A 16,328-nucleotide genomic window follows, 5' to 3' on the forward strand; every position below is an offset into this window, starting at 1 on the left:
AGGATGTTTGAAGTCTTCAATATCTTATGTAAAAAAGGATGCGGCTCGCCAGGAATTAGACCTGCACACCAAATGTAGGGAGGCTGAGGCCTCTTTTTGTGCTGATCCCACAGAGGAGAATAGGATAGAATGGATGACTAAGGGTAGATCATATATGCTATATCTTAAGGAGAAAAGTGAACGTAAGATGTTCTTCATGAAGCAACAGTCATTTGAATCGGGAGACAGAGCGGGTAAGCTTTTGGCCCAAATTGCTAGAGCCAATCAATTGTCTCCCCCGGTGCTACGAATTTTGCACCCGGGGGGACAGTTGGTGGAGTCCGGTGAAGGAATTCTAGACGGTTTCAAACGGTTCTACCAATCACTGTACAGTTCAGCGGCTCAATATACGGAGAGTGATCTGAATAACTACATCTCAGAGGTGGAACATCCTAGTTTAAATGAGGCGGATAGAGCCCTTCTAGATAAGGACATAACCCTGGAAGAAATCCAGTTGGCTATCCGTGATTTACCAGCTGGGAAGGCACCGGGCCCGGATGGGATCCCGATAGAAGTATACTCAAGATATAGCGAGATCCTTAGCCCTCAACTCCTTAGAATGTACTCAGCTTCATCACGGCGACATCAGCTACCTGAGACCATGTATGACGCCCCTATTGTGGTCATATTGAAGCCGGATAAAGACCCAACTGCTTGCGGCTCCTACAGGCCAATATCTTTGCTAAATTTAGACTACAAAATCCTGACTAGGTTACTAGCCTCCCGTTTAAATAAAGTGATCACGTCTATAGTACATCAGGATCAGGCAGGGTTCATGCCGGGGAGAACCACCTCTGACAATATCAGGAGAGCCCAGGTCATTGCTCAGATAGGAGTAGCGGAGGGTAGGGAATGGGCCCTGGCATCACTTGATACGGCTAAGGCCTTTGACTCTGTGGAGTGGCCTTTCCTTTTGCGGATCCTGAAAGAGTTTGGTTTTGGACCGGGGTTCACGAGATGGGTTGAGATTTTGTACCAGAGACCTAAAGCAAATATATTGGTGAATGGATCCCAGTCAGATACATTTACTTTACATAGAGGCACAAGACAGGGCTGCCCTCTTTCCCCCCTCCTGTTTGCGGTAGTGATCGAGCATTTAGCCTTCCGTATTAGGCAGGATGGCTCCTTCAAAGGAATATCTAAAGGAGATAGAGAGGAGAAGGTTGGCCTGTACGCGGATGATCTCCTCCTGTTTATGGATGAGCCTGAGCGGACCCTTCCCAGGGCAATTGAGGTAATAGAGAAGTTCGGCAAATTCTCGGGCTTGTTCATAAATTGGATGAAATCAGCTATTATGCCTCTTTGGGATCATGGATGGCCAGAATGTATAAATAATTTACCAGTAGTAGACCAGTTTAAGTATCTTGGCATTGTGATCACAAGGGACCCATGTATGTCTGTAGCAAAGAATATAGACCCGATAGAGTCCCTATTTATTGATAAATTTAAGACATGGAAGGTATTGCCGATCTCAGTAATGGGAGATTGAACCTAGTTAAAATGATTCTGCTCCCTAAAGGCCTGTATCTTCTGTCGCACGCATGTGCCCCGGTACCCAAGGCCTTTTTTGACAGGTTACACTCCTTGGTTACAGCTTTTGTATGGGGCAAGGCTAGGAGGAAGCTTTCACAGAAAGTGCTACAGAGGTCCAAGACAAGGGGTGGGGCGGCTCTACCCGATTTTTTCCTATATTATTTGGCCAGTCAGCTGAAGTATATAGCGGCTTGGGTTAGAAAGGGAGATTTACCCGGGCCGGAGTATTGGTTGAGGGAACATCTTGGTCTGTCTACTCTATGGCCGGTGCTGGAGTCTCCAGGCACTGTTTCCAGGAGGTTACTTCTTGCCCATAGACTGGCTAATCAAGTATGGAAGGCAGCAAAATTCAACTCATATGAAGATTTGCCGGATGCAGTTCCATTATGGGACAATCCTATGTTTTCACACTTGATGACGTTGGAAGGTTCGATGATATGGAAAGGGTGTGGGGTGCTGACACTGAGCTGTATGATGGAGGTGCATTGCGGACTATGCAGCAACTACAGGAGAAGTTTGAGATTTCCCATTCTTTATTTTATAGGTACCTTCAATTAAGGCATGCCCTGAATGCTCAGTTTAGAGGGACGAGTCGTAGTATATCTAAGTATCCATTAATAGGAGTGTTGAGATCGCAGGGACCTAAGGGCATCATCTCTATACTGTACACACATCTGCTGGGTGACCGCATGACTCTACAACCATTGGAGGTAGAAGCGAAATGGAAAGTTAACATTCCAAATCTTGAATCTGAGGACTGGGAGGAAGCTATGTTGGTACCCAATAAGGTTTCCCCATCGGTAAATAACAGATTAACACAATTGTTCATATTGCATAGAAGCTATTTGTCCCCTCTTCGACTGTATAAGATGGGGAGATCGCCCAGCAGCGGGTGTCATAGATGTCAAGAAGAGGGTGCTGATTTCTGGCATTTGATGTGGGGATGTAGACATCTACAGGTTTTTTGGGGTAAAGTTGTTGAAATACTGTCCACAATGGTACCTGTCTCGATAGGGGTTTGCCCAAAGATATGCATCCTAGGGATAATAGAGGAGGAGCAGTGGTCACATTATCAGAGAGTATTTCTGGGGGAGGCTCTATTCCTGGCTAGGAAAGCGGTAGCGCTGAGGTGGATGGCGGAAAGACCCCCTACAGTGGGCCAGTGGAAGACCTTGATGAATCATGCTATGTCAATGGAAAGAGTGGTGTACATTCATAGAAAATGCCCAGGGAAATTTCAGAAACTGTGGGGGGAGTGGTGCTCTTCTACTCACTCCTTGCAAACTACGCATTTGCACTCTGTGTCAGAAGATCCCACTGCGATGAGTGTCTGAGGGCTAGTATGAAGGTTTATGATGCCTCTTGTTGAAGGGCTGTGGAATAATGTGAATATGACCCAATGCACAGTGTATTCTATTTTATTTTGTCTGCTGTGGAGCTTGAGACTCCCCTGCGTGGGTTGTCACTGCTCCAGAATGTGATGCACCATGCTGTTGTTAAACTTCAATAAAACGAGTTTAAAAAAAAAAAAGATCGTGTGGAACTTACTGCACCCACTGCTGGATAAGGGTTACCACCTCTATGTGGATAACTATTATACCAGCATAGCCCTATTCAGGTCCCTAACTGCCAGGGGTAATGTGGCTTGCGGCACAGTGTGCAAAAATCAGAGAGGCATCCCTAGATCCCTGGTAGGGCAACCACTGAGAATGGACAAAAGTAGGGCTCTCCTCCATGAGAACATGCTGGTGGTTAAGTACAAGGACAAGAGGACCACTAACACCGGCTCCCCTGCTCCTGTACAAGGTACCACAACCACTACCCCCCAAACCCGTTTGTATCCTGGACTACAGCAGGCACATGGGAGGGGTGGATCTTTCAGATCTACTTCTGAAACCCTACAGTGCCACACAAAAAAATTAAACTGTGGTACAAAAGGCTGGCCATACACATTGTACAGATGGCAATGTGCAATGTGTACATGCTATTTCTATCTGCAGACCACACAGAAACGTTCCTTCAGTTCCAAGAGGTGGTTATCAAGGCCCGGATTTTTCAAAGCCAGGCCGGGGAGGGTCCCAGTACTTCGGGAAGTCATGGTACCCGTGTTGTACCAGGGCAACATTTTCCAGGTCAAGTCCCCCAGACAGCAAGGAAGGGAAGGACCCAAAAAAGATGCAGGGTGTGTTCCAAAATGGGGATAAGGAAAGAGACCATTTACCACTGCAAAACCTGGCCTGTGCATGCAGGAGTGCTTCAGAATCTACCACTCATCCATGGAGTATTAATTTTATTTCATCCATGATGTACCCTGTAGTTTTATCACCTTATATCTCTGATTTAGTCCACATAGCTTACAGATCCACTTTTCACCAACCACTATATATTCATTTCTGTGAAACACCGGTTAGGTTAAAAGTGCCCTTTCCACCCCTTACAATGTTCGTATGGGGGTGCACTTTCCAAAATGGGGTCACTTCTTGGGGTTTTTAATTTCTGGGGACCTCAGGAAATTTTTTTAATGCGACATGGCACCTAAAATCCATGTCTGCCAATTCAGGCCTGCCGGCAAAATCCATGTGGGGTGCATTTTGTCCTGTTACCCTTTGGAAAAGTGAAAAATGTGGGTGTAAAACAACTTTTTCGGGAAAGAATTGTAATTTTTCCTTTTCACAGCCAAGTGTTTCCTAATTCTGTGAATCGCCTGACGGGTCAAAGTCCTCACTACACACCTTGAAAGATTCAATGAGGAGTGTAGTTTCCAAAATGGGGATTTCCACTGTAGGGCCACCTCAGGGTGTCTTCATATGCGACATAGCTCCCAATTACCATTCCAGCTAAATCCGCTCTCCAAAAGCCGTATGGTGCTCCTTCCACTCTGAAGCCTGCTGTGCGCCCATACATCAGTTTTTGAGCACGCATCGGGTGTTTCTGTAATCTCCAGATTCAGGATAATAGATTTTGAGTTTTGTTTGGCTGTTAACCCTTGATGTGTTGCAGAAAAAATTGATTCAAATTTAAAATCTGCTAAAAAAAAAGTGAAGCTTTGAAATTTTATTCCCATTTTCCTTTAATTCTCATGGGGCACCTAAAGGGTTAACAACGTTTGTAAAATCAGTTTTGAATAGCTTGAGGGGTGTAGTTTCAAAAAATTTATGGGTGGCTTCTAATATGTAAGCCCCAGAAAGTGACTTCATGACTGAACTGGTCCTTAAAAAATTGGGTTGCTTCTAAACTTCTAAGCCTTCTAACGTCCCCCAAAAAATAAAATGTAATTTACAAAATGATCCAAACATTAAGTAGACATATGGGGAATGCAAAGTAATAACTATTTTTGGAGGTATTACTATCTATTATAAAAGTAGAGAAATTGAAATTTACCAGTGTCATGAAGTACAATATGTGACGAGAAAACAATCTCAGAATGGCCTGGATAAGGCTACTTTCACACTAGCGGCAGCCTTCTCCGTGCTGCCGCTAGTGCACACGTGCCGCCGGAGGTCTGCTCCGGCCCCATTGACTAAAATTGGGGCGGGCACAGCAAACATGCCGATAGGCGGCCTAAATAAAACGACATGTCGTAGTTTTATTCCAGCCACCTCTCGGCATGTTTGCCATGCTGCCGCCGGGACTCTGGACCGCCCCCATTATAGTCAATGGGGCCGGAGCGGACCTCCGGCGGCATGTGTGCACTAGCGGCAGCACGGATCCGGAAGGGTGTTTACCCGCCGGAGAAGGCTGCCGCTAGTAAGTCGCCTAAGTAAAAGCGTTTTAAACTTATCACCACATAAAGTGACACATGTCAGATTTGCTAAAAATGGCCTGGTCCTTAAGGTGAAAAATGGCAGGGTCCTGAAAGGGTTAAACTGAGTTCAATTTCTGTTTTCTTTGTCCACATGGAATCGGAATGTCATCCCTTTTTCATGCGCTTAAAAAAAAAAAAAAAACTTCCGAAGGAAAAGTGACCACACAAAGATGGCGTCTGTGCGCGTTTCCCCCCCCCCCCACTTACTTAAAGAGGAGCTGTCACCTCTCGGCGGCGGTCTGAAACAGCCGTGGAGGCTCCGGGTGCCGGACCCCTACTGATCTGATATTAAAGGGGTTGTCCATGCTTTTTCTATTGAACACCCCCGCCAATCAGCCGTTTGAGGACATGTCGCATGGAGAACCCCTTATCCAGGTCTGTAGCCTGGAGAGCCCCTTTAATCGGGCACGTCATGCACATTATGCCCACAGCAGCAAACACTGGAATTTCCTTTATACCAACCAACAATCTGTATGGAAAACTGGACATGTGAATTGGCCCATCCACATCCAGGGCGTTCTATACCCAGCCAGCCATGTGCACTGTCCCCTGTAGTAAGGGTCCCTCTACTACCCTCCCCTGCTGTAGCTGTGACACATAGCAGGACCTGTATGTCACGACAGTCTCCTGCTACACACATTATCGCGCAAGTGCAGCTCTAGCTAAATAAGCCCCTGAGGTCACAGCGCCCCCTGTAGACCTTTCCAGAAAATTCCTGTCTTTGTCACTTGAGACAAGAGACCGGAAGTGACGTTCTCCCAAGCCTCGCGTTAGTAACGCACACTTCCGGTCCTGGGTTGATAACTGCGTCTGAAGCAGCAGAGACCGGCGAGACGAGTGAGAGGCGATATCTACGGGCAGAGGTGAGGATGGGGCCGTGAGCTGGAAACCGGGGGCGGCTCCGCTCCTCGGCCGTGGGATGTGACGGGGAAGGCCCCGGGGCGGACAATGCGGGGACGGGAGACGTGCTGCCCGCTGGGCGCCCCTCACACCCCGCCGCTGTCATGGCCGCTGCAGACTGCGGCTAGTAGGCGGCTGGTTGCAGGTCAGGTGATGTAGTACTACAAGTCCCAGCATGCCCAGGTAGTTGTCATCATTGTGTTGTTCGGCTCTGCTCCCATTGGCTGGTGACCGCTTGTATCTGCCGGACGGCAGCTTGTGCCAGGCTCCATTGTGTCCTGTGGCCGCCGCTGTGCATGGAGGATTAGAAATATCTTGTATCGATTAATTTCACTATTTCTAGATGCAATATGCGCAAATGATGCTCTTAAAGGAATTGTCCAGTTTATCTGTTAATTGCATAAGAAATTTTTGGAAATGTTTACCGGGCCTTCCCATAGGGCTCTGTTCAGACTGCGTCTTTCCTGACTCCCCCGAGCTGTGCGGAATTTCCCAGCCCCTCAGAGAAACCGACCCATAGATCTCATTACACCGACGAACACCAAAGGGGGCTGTTCTTCTGGCAGCATCCAGCAGGTTTTATGTCTTTAGTGGTTTGTCTGGTGTTTTTCTGCATTTTTTATTTATTTTCCTTGCGGGTAACACGCCATCTGGAGATATGTCGTGCAGGATGCATTTGGGTCTATTCACACAGGGGCGTATAACCTATTGGGGGCTACACTGTCAGACTACACCAATCCCAAGGACCGAAAGTAAAACTAAAGTAAAGGGTATTACCACTGCAATACTGTGTGACACATCGAGCACACGGGATAGGCCATAAATGAGAGAATACAAAGAAATGAAGTGATCTGCCACAAAACACAGACCTGTCTTTTACCAGATGGGTGGGGGCCGCATAGAATGGTATCGAGGGCCCCACATGGGCCAACTGCAGGTTGTGCATCCCTGGTTTAATGGATGCGTCAGGGGCTTTCCTGGCACGTGGTGAATGATCACAAAAGAGGCAGCCAGGAGAGCGCTCACCGTACCCCCGACTAGAAGACAACACGGCCCACCACAGTGACTCCTCCTATGGACTACATGGCTAGTCACATGATCCTTTTTTTTTTTCCTGTGGGAGTCTAATATTTTGGGTTGTCTTAGTCGTATTGTCCCCTCCCTGGACTGTGCAGTGCTGTGTCTGTCCTTCTTTTATGGGGTTGTAAAGGGACCCATGTTGGCAGACGGGTGAAGTGCTTGTTCTTTGATTTTTGGAGCCAGCAGTAAGGGAAGGGTCCCTGTGTCTATGGGTGTTGTCTGTAGTGAGCTTTGCCTGTATCTCCTATTTCAAGGGCTTGTCCAGTGCGCACAAATGTTGGCTGGGGGCGACTACTAATACTAAAATAACATGTACTCGCCTATTGTATATTTATTTATTTTTAGCTCTCTTATATAGCGCTGACATATTCCACAGCGCTTTACAGACATTCTCATCACACTGTCCGCAGTGGGGCTCACAGTCTAAGGTCCCGATCAGTATGTCTTTGGAGTGTGGGAGGAAACCGGTGAAAACCCAGGCAAACACGGGGAGAACGTACAAACTCCACGCAAAGTGCTAACCACTGAGCCACCATGCTGCCTATTCAGACCGCCGCCTCCCTGCTAGACTGTTTATTTCTCTAGAGATGCAATGTACGCACTGTCCGGAAGTACATAGACTGACAAGATATGATGACATATGATTTATGATGACATATGAAGCTTTCTGGATTCCCTCGACACAGGTCATCTCATTTCCAGATGACACATGATGACGGGCTTAAAGGGGTTGTCTCATCTCACCGTTACTATGGAGAGATGACAGTCTGGACCACCTCCCGGCTTGGAAACAGCGGGGCGCATTGCTGTGCATGAGAGCTACTGAAACAGTGTAGCACCACAAGCTCTGCGGTTTCTGAGTTAGGCCCCTTTCACACGGGCGTTGCGGAAAAAGGTGCGAGTGCGTTGCGGGAACATGCGCGATTGTGAAACATTGTAATGCGTCACTCCGGTCATCGCATGATCCATCATGGTAAAAGATCCACAACATCTGGAATTGCTGCACTGTTTTTTTTTTTTTTCATTTGCAGCTGTTCCAGATCCTTAAACCAGCGTCCATCCCTGTTAATTTTAGGTAGCGTTAGGTCTCATTCACACAGGTGAGATTTCCCTGCGGGTGCAATGCGTGAGGTGAACGCACTGCACCTGCACTGAATCCGCACCCATTCATTTTTTATGGGGACCCGATCATTATTATTTTCCTTTATAACATGGTTATAAGGGAAAATAATAGCATTCTTAATACAGAATGCTTAGTAAAATAGGGCTGGAGGGGTTAAAAAAAAAATAAAAAAAAATTTAACTCGCCTTAATCCACTTGTTCACGCAGACTGGCTTCTCTTCTTTCTTTAGGACCTGGGTAAAGGACCTTTTGATGACATCACTGCGCTCATCACATGATCCATCACTATGGTCACTTGTGATGGATCATGTGATGAGCGCAATGACGTCACCACAGGTCCTTTTCCTCCTGCACAGCAAAGAAGAAAGAAGAAGTCGGGCTGCACGAACAAGTGGATTAAGAGGAGTTTTATTATTTTTTAACCCCTCCAGCCCTATTGTACTATGCGTTCTGTATTCAGAATGCTATTATTTTCCCTTATAACCATGTTATAAGGGAAAATAATAATGATTGGGTCTCCATCCCGATCGTCTCCTAGCAACTGTGTGTGAAAATCGCACCGCATCCGCATTTTCTTGCGGATGCTTGCGATTTTCACGCAACCCCATTCATTTCTATGGGGCCTGTGTTACATGAAAAACGCACAAAGAGGAGCATGCTGCAATTTTCACGCAACGCACAAGTGATGTGTGAAAATCACTGCTCATGTGAACAGCCCCATAGAAATGAATGGGTCGGGATTCAGTGCGGGTGCAATGTGTTCACCTCACGCATTGCATCCGCGCGGAATACTCGCCCGTGTGAAAGGGGCCTTATGGAGACCGCAGAGCTTGTGGTGTGCGCTGTTTCAGTAGCTCTCATGCACAGCAATGCACTCCGCTGCTTCCCGGCCGGGAGGTGGTCCGGACTGTGTCTCATCTCCCCTTTAGTTATGGCGTGATGAGACAACCCCCCTTAAGGCTTCTTTCAATGTAGCCTTTTGACATCTGTTGGCGTTCACCGTAAACAGCAGGCCTCGTAATTAGGTGCGTCTCCGGTCGTCAATGCGCCAGGAGTGAAAACTACGCCAGTCCTTGACGGGAGTAGGTTTCACTCCTCTTACCCCTTTTAGTACGGTAAATTTTCCGGGTGTTGCGTGCGGTGTAAGAACGCAGAGTTATACAACGCCAGCGACGTGTTTGAGATTTGCCAAATCTCATGTACACTTCACTTCTTCGTTCCATGTGGAAATTGGCCTGTCATACAGATTTTGAGAGCCGCAGCACGTTGATTCTTTTGTGCAGATTTCGCCCTTTTCAATGCAAGGATGAGATCTGCGGCAAAAACCTATCAAATCTGCACCAAAAAACGCAAGTAACACATGCGGTTTTTGGTGTGGAATTTATGCAGGACGGCCCGCAGCGGTGTGCAGGTAGCCATAGACTGTTTTCATGAGTCTCCAGTAATGTGTATGATGCTGCCCTGCAACATTTCTTCTAGGCAAATGACCGTTCTCCACGGGTGTCCGTAATGTTAGCTTGGCCTCAAATTCAGGCCGCACTAACAGCATATGGGTCGTGTCATTTATTTTTTGCACTTATATAGCGCTACTATATTCCGCAGCCCTTTACAGACATTAGCATCACTGTCCCCAATGGGGCTCACAGTCTAAGGTCCCTATCAGTATGTCTTTGGAGTGTGGGAGGAAACCCACGCAAACACGGGGAGAACATACAGACTCCATGCAGATGTTGCCCTTGGATGTCATAGGATGCCTTTTCACGTAAGCCCTCATGCACCTGATTGTAAGTGTTTTGTGGTTCACAAACTGCAGATCCGCAAAACGCTGATCCTGGCTGTGTGCAAACCGACTTTTTTTTTTTTTTTTTTAACTCTTGTAGAACTGTCCTATACTTGTCCACCAAATCGAGAAGACGACATTTTCTATTTTTTTTGCAGGCTTTAGCCTCATGCACACGACCGTTGTTTGGGTCCGCATCTGAGCCGCAGTTTGGCGGCTCAGATGCGGACCCATTCACTTCAATGGGGCCGCAAAAGATGAGGACAGCACTCCGCTTTCGGTTTTTGTGGATTCTGTTTGCAGCTTCCGTTTTTTGAGGATCTGCGGTTTGTGGACCGCAAAAAAACGGCACGGCCGTGTGCATGAGGCCTTAAAGAACAGACCAGTGCACGTTGTGACGTCCGCATCTTTTGCCGTCCCATTGGAATGAATGGGTACACATTCAATCCGCAAAATGCAGGTACATCAGATGCAGACTGCAAACGTGCTGATGTGCATGAGGCTTAAGTGACGCCCAAGCCTTGATGAGAAGTGAATGAGTTCTCAGCAATTCTCCGTCACACGTGGCAGAACAAATCTGCAGCAGAAATTGACTTGTGGTGGGCGTTTGAAATCTGCAGCATGTCGATTTATACCGCGGATTTCACGCTTTCAGTGCAAATAATGAAAAATGAGCATCTAAGCAGCATTTCAGCAACAAAAACATACCAGAACATTCGCAATTAATCAGTCAAGTGTGAACCTAACCTAAAGCTGTATTAGACGGCCAGATCAGGCAGTATATTGTCGGAGGGGAAGCATTCCTGACAATCGTCTGCTCATGCCGTGGTCTCCTCCACAGTATAGGAAGGCAGTATCACTATGCCGATACTCTTCCCTATACTGAATCATTGTTTGCTGGCAGCAGATTGTGCAAACAATAATTTTTACACCTGTTGAAAGATTTGGATTGCCTGATGAACAAGTATTTGCTCGTTTATTGGGTAATCGGCGGCAGTATTACACTGCCATATCATCGCTAACGAGTTACTACGTATGCTTGTCTGCCTGTCTAATACAGCCTTAAAGGGGTTTTCTGGGATTTTAATATTGATGTTCCATCCTCAGAATAGGTCATCAATATCAGATCGGTGGGGGTCCGACACCCTGCGCCCCCTCTGTGAGCACAACCGTCCTTTCATTGCTTACCTGCTCGCTGTCGAAGTGAATGGGACGGCCTAGTAGTTACACCTGCTCGCTGCTGCAATGTCAACGGCAAGCAGGTAAACAATTAGGAGAACGAAAACCAAACAAATGAAGTCTCAAAAAAATAAGCCAGCCGCAATCAAACCGAAAAACCTACACACAAACCCCCAACAGGTAGAACAAGAGGCTGAAATAATATGAAATAGTTATTTTATGATGACATAAATATCATACAAAAATTACACATCAGATTATAGAATCATCTCCACAAACGCTGCACTAAATGTAAAACCCTCTCCATGAGAGATGAAAATACATGTAACTTATACAGGGGTTACCAATCTCTATAATAATCCAGTAACTAGGCGGAGGACCCCACACTGCAGTGGGGGGTGGGGTTCAAACCCACCTTTCACCAGAATAAAACATCTAAACTAACATCTCCACTGCGCCATGACGTCATAGTGCTCCGAGGAACAGGCGCAGTGGAGATGTCTGAGCAGGAAAGCGGTCAGACATTCACTGCGCATGCGCCGAATACAGACGCTCACAGGGAGGATCGCATTCCGGAGGAGATGGGCGTGCTGGAGGGACGTGCTGCGCGGTGGCAGTTTGTGAAGGTAGACGGAGCCTCTTGGTGCTAATGACGCCTCCATAGCACCTAGAGGCTCATTAGCATATTAATAAAAGTTCTTTTTTTAGCAAAACGGCTGCCCCAAAAGCAATTATATTAGGATGGTTTGGCAGAGCAGACACTAGCGGATCGCTAGTGTCTGACAGCTAATTATGTGAGACGAAGTGATAGAAACCCTTTAACTGCTGAGTTAGGTTTTAGCAAGAAATGCATATTTGGTTAGTAGTACGTACATACACTTATCTTAACACACACGGCTAACTTCTATAGTTTTTGCTTATGTCATTGGTATCTTGTTGTTTTTCCAATTGTCACCATATTCTATCACGCGCACAGAGAAATGAAAACATGAATGCATATTTAATATCCCCTTTCAGAAAAGCTGGATAATTTCCTTAACACAACTAAGACAGCACCACAGAGAGAGAGGGACAGGAAACCTGCAGAATAAAAAGGTGGAGCCTCTCTCCAACCTCAGTGGTTTCCTGTCCCTGGAGCGGGAGACCTGTAGTTTTAGGCCTCATGCACAGTTTTGGCGGCTTGGATGCGCACCCAAAGATGTGTGCTGTCCGCATCCGTTGCTCCGTTAAAAAAATAAATAATAATTATATATATATATATATATATTTATTTGTCCTATTCTTGTCCGTGTTTTGCGGACAAGAATAGGCAGTTATATTAAAGGCTGTCTGTGCTGTTCCACAAATTGCGGAACGCACATGGACGCAATCTGTGTTTTGAGGATCCGCAATTTTCGGACTGCAAAACACACAATGGCTGTGTGCATGTAGCCTTATTTTCAGGTACCACTAGTCTGGAAGTCCCAGAAATGTCCTGGAGGGCTATGTGGTAAAATATATACACACCTATACACACACACATGCACCTAGGTTGGAGTCGCTCTCATGCTCTGTAAACCACTGAGGTTGGAGAGGCTCCACCTTTTTATTCTGCAGGTTTCCTGTCCCTGGGGGCAGACCCTCTCTCTGTGGTTCTGTCGTGGGGTCTGGAAAATCCGATTACCGGTTAGTGTAATAATTTATTTTTATTGTGTGCAGGTTTTGTTTCAGTAATGCTGCTGATGTGATGCACATTTCACTCTTCACATCTGCTATGAAAAGCTACAGCATATCTGACATGGTGCAGATTATTATTTTTTTCTGTGGTGTGTGGATGAGACCTGCTAAAAACTGTTTGCTGGTACAGTACAGCACTGCAGATTTTCTGTATGCAGTTCTGCAGCGTGTCTGTGATGTGTGAAGGTGGGATACAGTCCTCTTCACCAGGAAGGAATGCGTGAAAAGGCATTGGGGGAGATTTATCAAAACTGGTGTAAAGGAAAGCTGGCATAGAGTTGCCCAGAGTAATCACTTTCATTTTCCAAAAGAGCTTTCCTTTGCGGCAGTTTTGATAAATCTCAGTGCTCCAGACAAAAAAAAATACCTAGGGGCCATTGGCTCCTAAACTGTAATATTGAGGATCCAAATTAAATTTGTAGTTGACAAATTTTAAATTTATATAATATGCATTTTAATATAATCATGCATAGTAAAAAGAAAAGACTTTGAGGTGAGACGTGGGTCATGGTAGTGAGCCAGCTCTACTTACTGCATACTGCCTGCCAGCACTACAATACATAGAGGAGAATACAGCACCACATACTCCTTACATCCAGTGACATCTACTGTGATGTAAACCTTCTCTTTCCACTTCACCACCATGACGGCCCAGAGAGAGATTGACCCCTGACCTCTGTAGGGGCAGGAACAGAGATAGGTTTAAAGGACCCCTCCCACCACCATTCACCAGTGTGTTCCTGCCCCTATAGTGGCCAGGACAGAGAAAAGTCCTCTCTGGCTTCAGGGAGGTGAAGTGGACCTCGTTTTTTTATTTTCTAAGTTACCTGGGTGACCGCATCGGCGGTCCTTGTGGCCTCCCTTACGGGTCTATCATCCTGGAAAGCGTCCCCTGCTCTCCGGCGGACTAGTTCCAAAGCTGGCAGGGTGACGCCGGACGCCTGAGCTGCCGCAGGTCGCCTACCTCCCTGTGGGGGAGCCGACCGAAAGGACGTTCTGCGCAGTCGCGCGCGTCTGACGTCACTTCCGGGTTGCCGGGAAACCCGGAAGTAGACGGGGCCTCTACAAAAATGCTCCCAGCACTCTTCCCCGCTGCGCTCTCTGCATCGCTCGCCCACCGGACATGTCGGACCAGGAGAGGGAGAAAGAGCCGCAGCTGGAGGAGCAGACCGCTTCAGAGCGCCCCTGCGTGAGTAGCCCACCTGGGCAGCCGGCAGCTTCACGGATACCAGGGGGAGGGGGGGTGGTGTATGTAGGTGTGCACACCCTAGTGTATTCACTGTTCCCTCCCCCTGGGGGGTCTGCGGGTATACTGCATCTATATTATGCTCCTATACCTGAGGGGCATAATTTAATGGACTGCCTCTCTCACTTTAGGCCAAATTACCTTTAAAAAAGTCAAAGAAGACCGCCAGCGACGACCCCCTATCTGAGGGCGAGATCGTCGAGGACGCTAGGAAATATTTCTTTACCTCCAGTGAGATGAGTGACCTTTTAAAGGCTGTCAGGGATACCATGGGGGTGGAGGATATCCAAAGAAATCTAGGGACCAGATACTCGATACTATTCCCCTACTAAAATCCGCCACGGGTTTTCTAGCGGACGCCTCTGCAGAGACTATTAGGTTCTCAGCCAAGGATGCCGCTTTGTCCAATGCTGCCCGACGGGCACTTTGGATGAAATCTTGGTCGGGTGACATCTCTTCCAAGATGAAGTTATGTTCTATAGCCTTCTCAGGGGAATATGTGTTTGGTCCTGTACTGGACAGGATCCTTGAGAAGGCAACAGATAAGAAGAAGGGTTTCCCTGAAGAGAAGACCGTTAAAAGGAAATCTTCCTTTCGTAGCCAATTTTCCCAAAATAGCTCCTTTCGTGGTAGGGGTAAATCCGGACGTTGGAGTTACCCAAAAGGGGGGAGGGGTAGAGGTTTCCTCCTTAATCCCCAAAACAAGGGAGGTGACAAACAGTGACGCCAGGATGGGGGGAAGACTATCCCAGTTTTTTGCTCAGTGGCAACAGACTTCTCCCAGCCTCTGGGCTCAAAATCTTGTCAGATACGGTTACAGGATAGAGTTATCTTCCCCCCCCCCCCCTCCAAATGTGTTTCTGGTTTCTCACCACCCATCTCCTTGTCAGCACAGCCAGATCTGGAGGGAGGTTCAGAACCTCCGGGACTTGGGAGTGGTAATTCCTGTTCCCGAACTTCAACGGGGGCAGGGTTTCTACTCCAGCCTTTTCTTAGTAAAGAAACCGGAGGGTTCCTTCCGGATGATCATAAATCTCAAAAGGCTAAACAAATTTGTTACCTACAAAAAATTCAAGATGGAATCTCTAAATTCCACCATTCCTTTAATTCAAAAGGATGCGTCCCTCTGTACAATCGACCTAAAGGACGCATACTATCATGTTCCTATTCACTTCCAGTCTCAAAGGTTCCTGCGGTTTGCAATAAGAGATCACAGAGGGTCTGTTCACCACTTCCAGTTCGTGGCTCTCCCCTTCAGGCTGGCCTCAGCCCCAAGGATTTTCACGAAGCTGGTGGTAGAGATGGTCGCCTCCCTGAGGTCTCGGGGTGTGACGGTCGTTCCTTACCTAGACTACTTTCTACTAATTTCCAACTCAGTAGATCAGTCTATAGCAGACCGAGACATCTTCTGCTCTCTTCTGACATCTCTGGGGTGGGTGATAAACCTAAAAAAATCATCCCTAGTTCCAAAGACCAGGGTAAAATTCCTGGGGGTTCTGTTAGATTCAGAAAAACTAACAACCTTTCTTCCAGCAGAAAGAATTCAGAACCTGCAGTCAGCTATCAGGGCCTTCCTGGGACGTCGAGCCTTCTCGTGCAGAGAAGCGATGAGTCTCTTAGGTCAGATGACAGCCTGCATAGTAGCAGTCCCTTGGTGCCAGGCCCATTACAGAGCCCTTCAGTCCTGGCTTTTAAGGAAGTGGGACAAAAATCTATCCTCTTTGGACAGGAAAATCCTGATCCCAGGCCACATAAAATCCTCAGTACGGTGGTGGCTTCAAACAAAAAACTTAATGAAGGGCATGGTCTGGTTCAAATCCCCAGCAGTGCTTATTCATACCGACGCCAGCGTAAAGGGGGGGGGGGCGCAAAAATTTCTTCCGATCTCTACCAGGGAGACTGGCCTCAAAGTATTGCAGCTCAGTCT

General features: G+C 47.1%; 1 protein-coding gene and 1 long non-coding RNA gene across 2 annotated transcripts in view; one reads left to right on the forward strand and one right to left on the reverse strand.

Moving 5' to 3' along the window:
• Positions 1 to 16,328, reverse strand: part of LOC121002713 — a 471,797-nt gene that overhangs the window by 186,161 nt on the left and 269,308 nt on the right. The window contains exon 2 of the long non-coding RNA XR_005779315.1: positions 13,886 to 13,895. This is a non-coding gene — a long non-coding RNA (uncharacterized LOC121002713). The remainder of the gene's footprint in view (positions 1 to 13,885; positions 13,896 to 16,328) is intronic.
• Positions 6,120 to 16,328, forward strand: part of DNAJB6 (DnaJ heat shock protein family (Hsp40) member B6) — a 106,419-nt gene continuing 96,210 nt past the window's right edge. Inside the window, exon 1 of the mRNA XM_040434194.1 lies at positions 6,120 to 6,240. The gene's annotated coding sequence lies outside the window, so the exon portion shown is untranslated. The remainder of the gene's footprint in view (positions 6,241 to 16,328) is intronic.

The sequence above is a fragment of the Bufo bufo genome, chromosome 5 (assembly GCF_905171765.1).
Source record: "Bufo bufo chromosome 5, aBufBuf1.1, whole genome shotgun sequence".
NCBI lineage: Eukaryota > Metazoa > Chordata > Amphibia > Anura > Bufonidae > Bufo > Bufo bufo.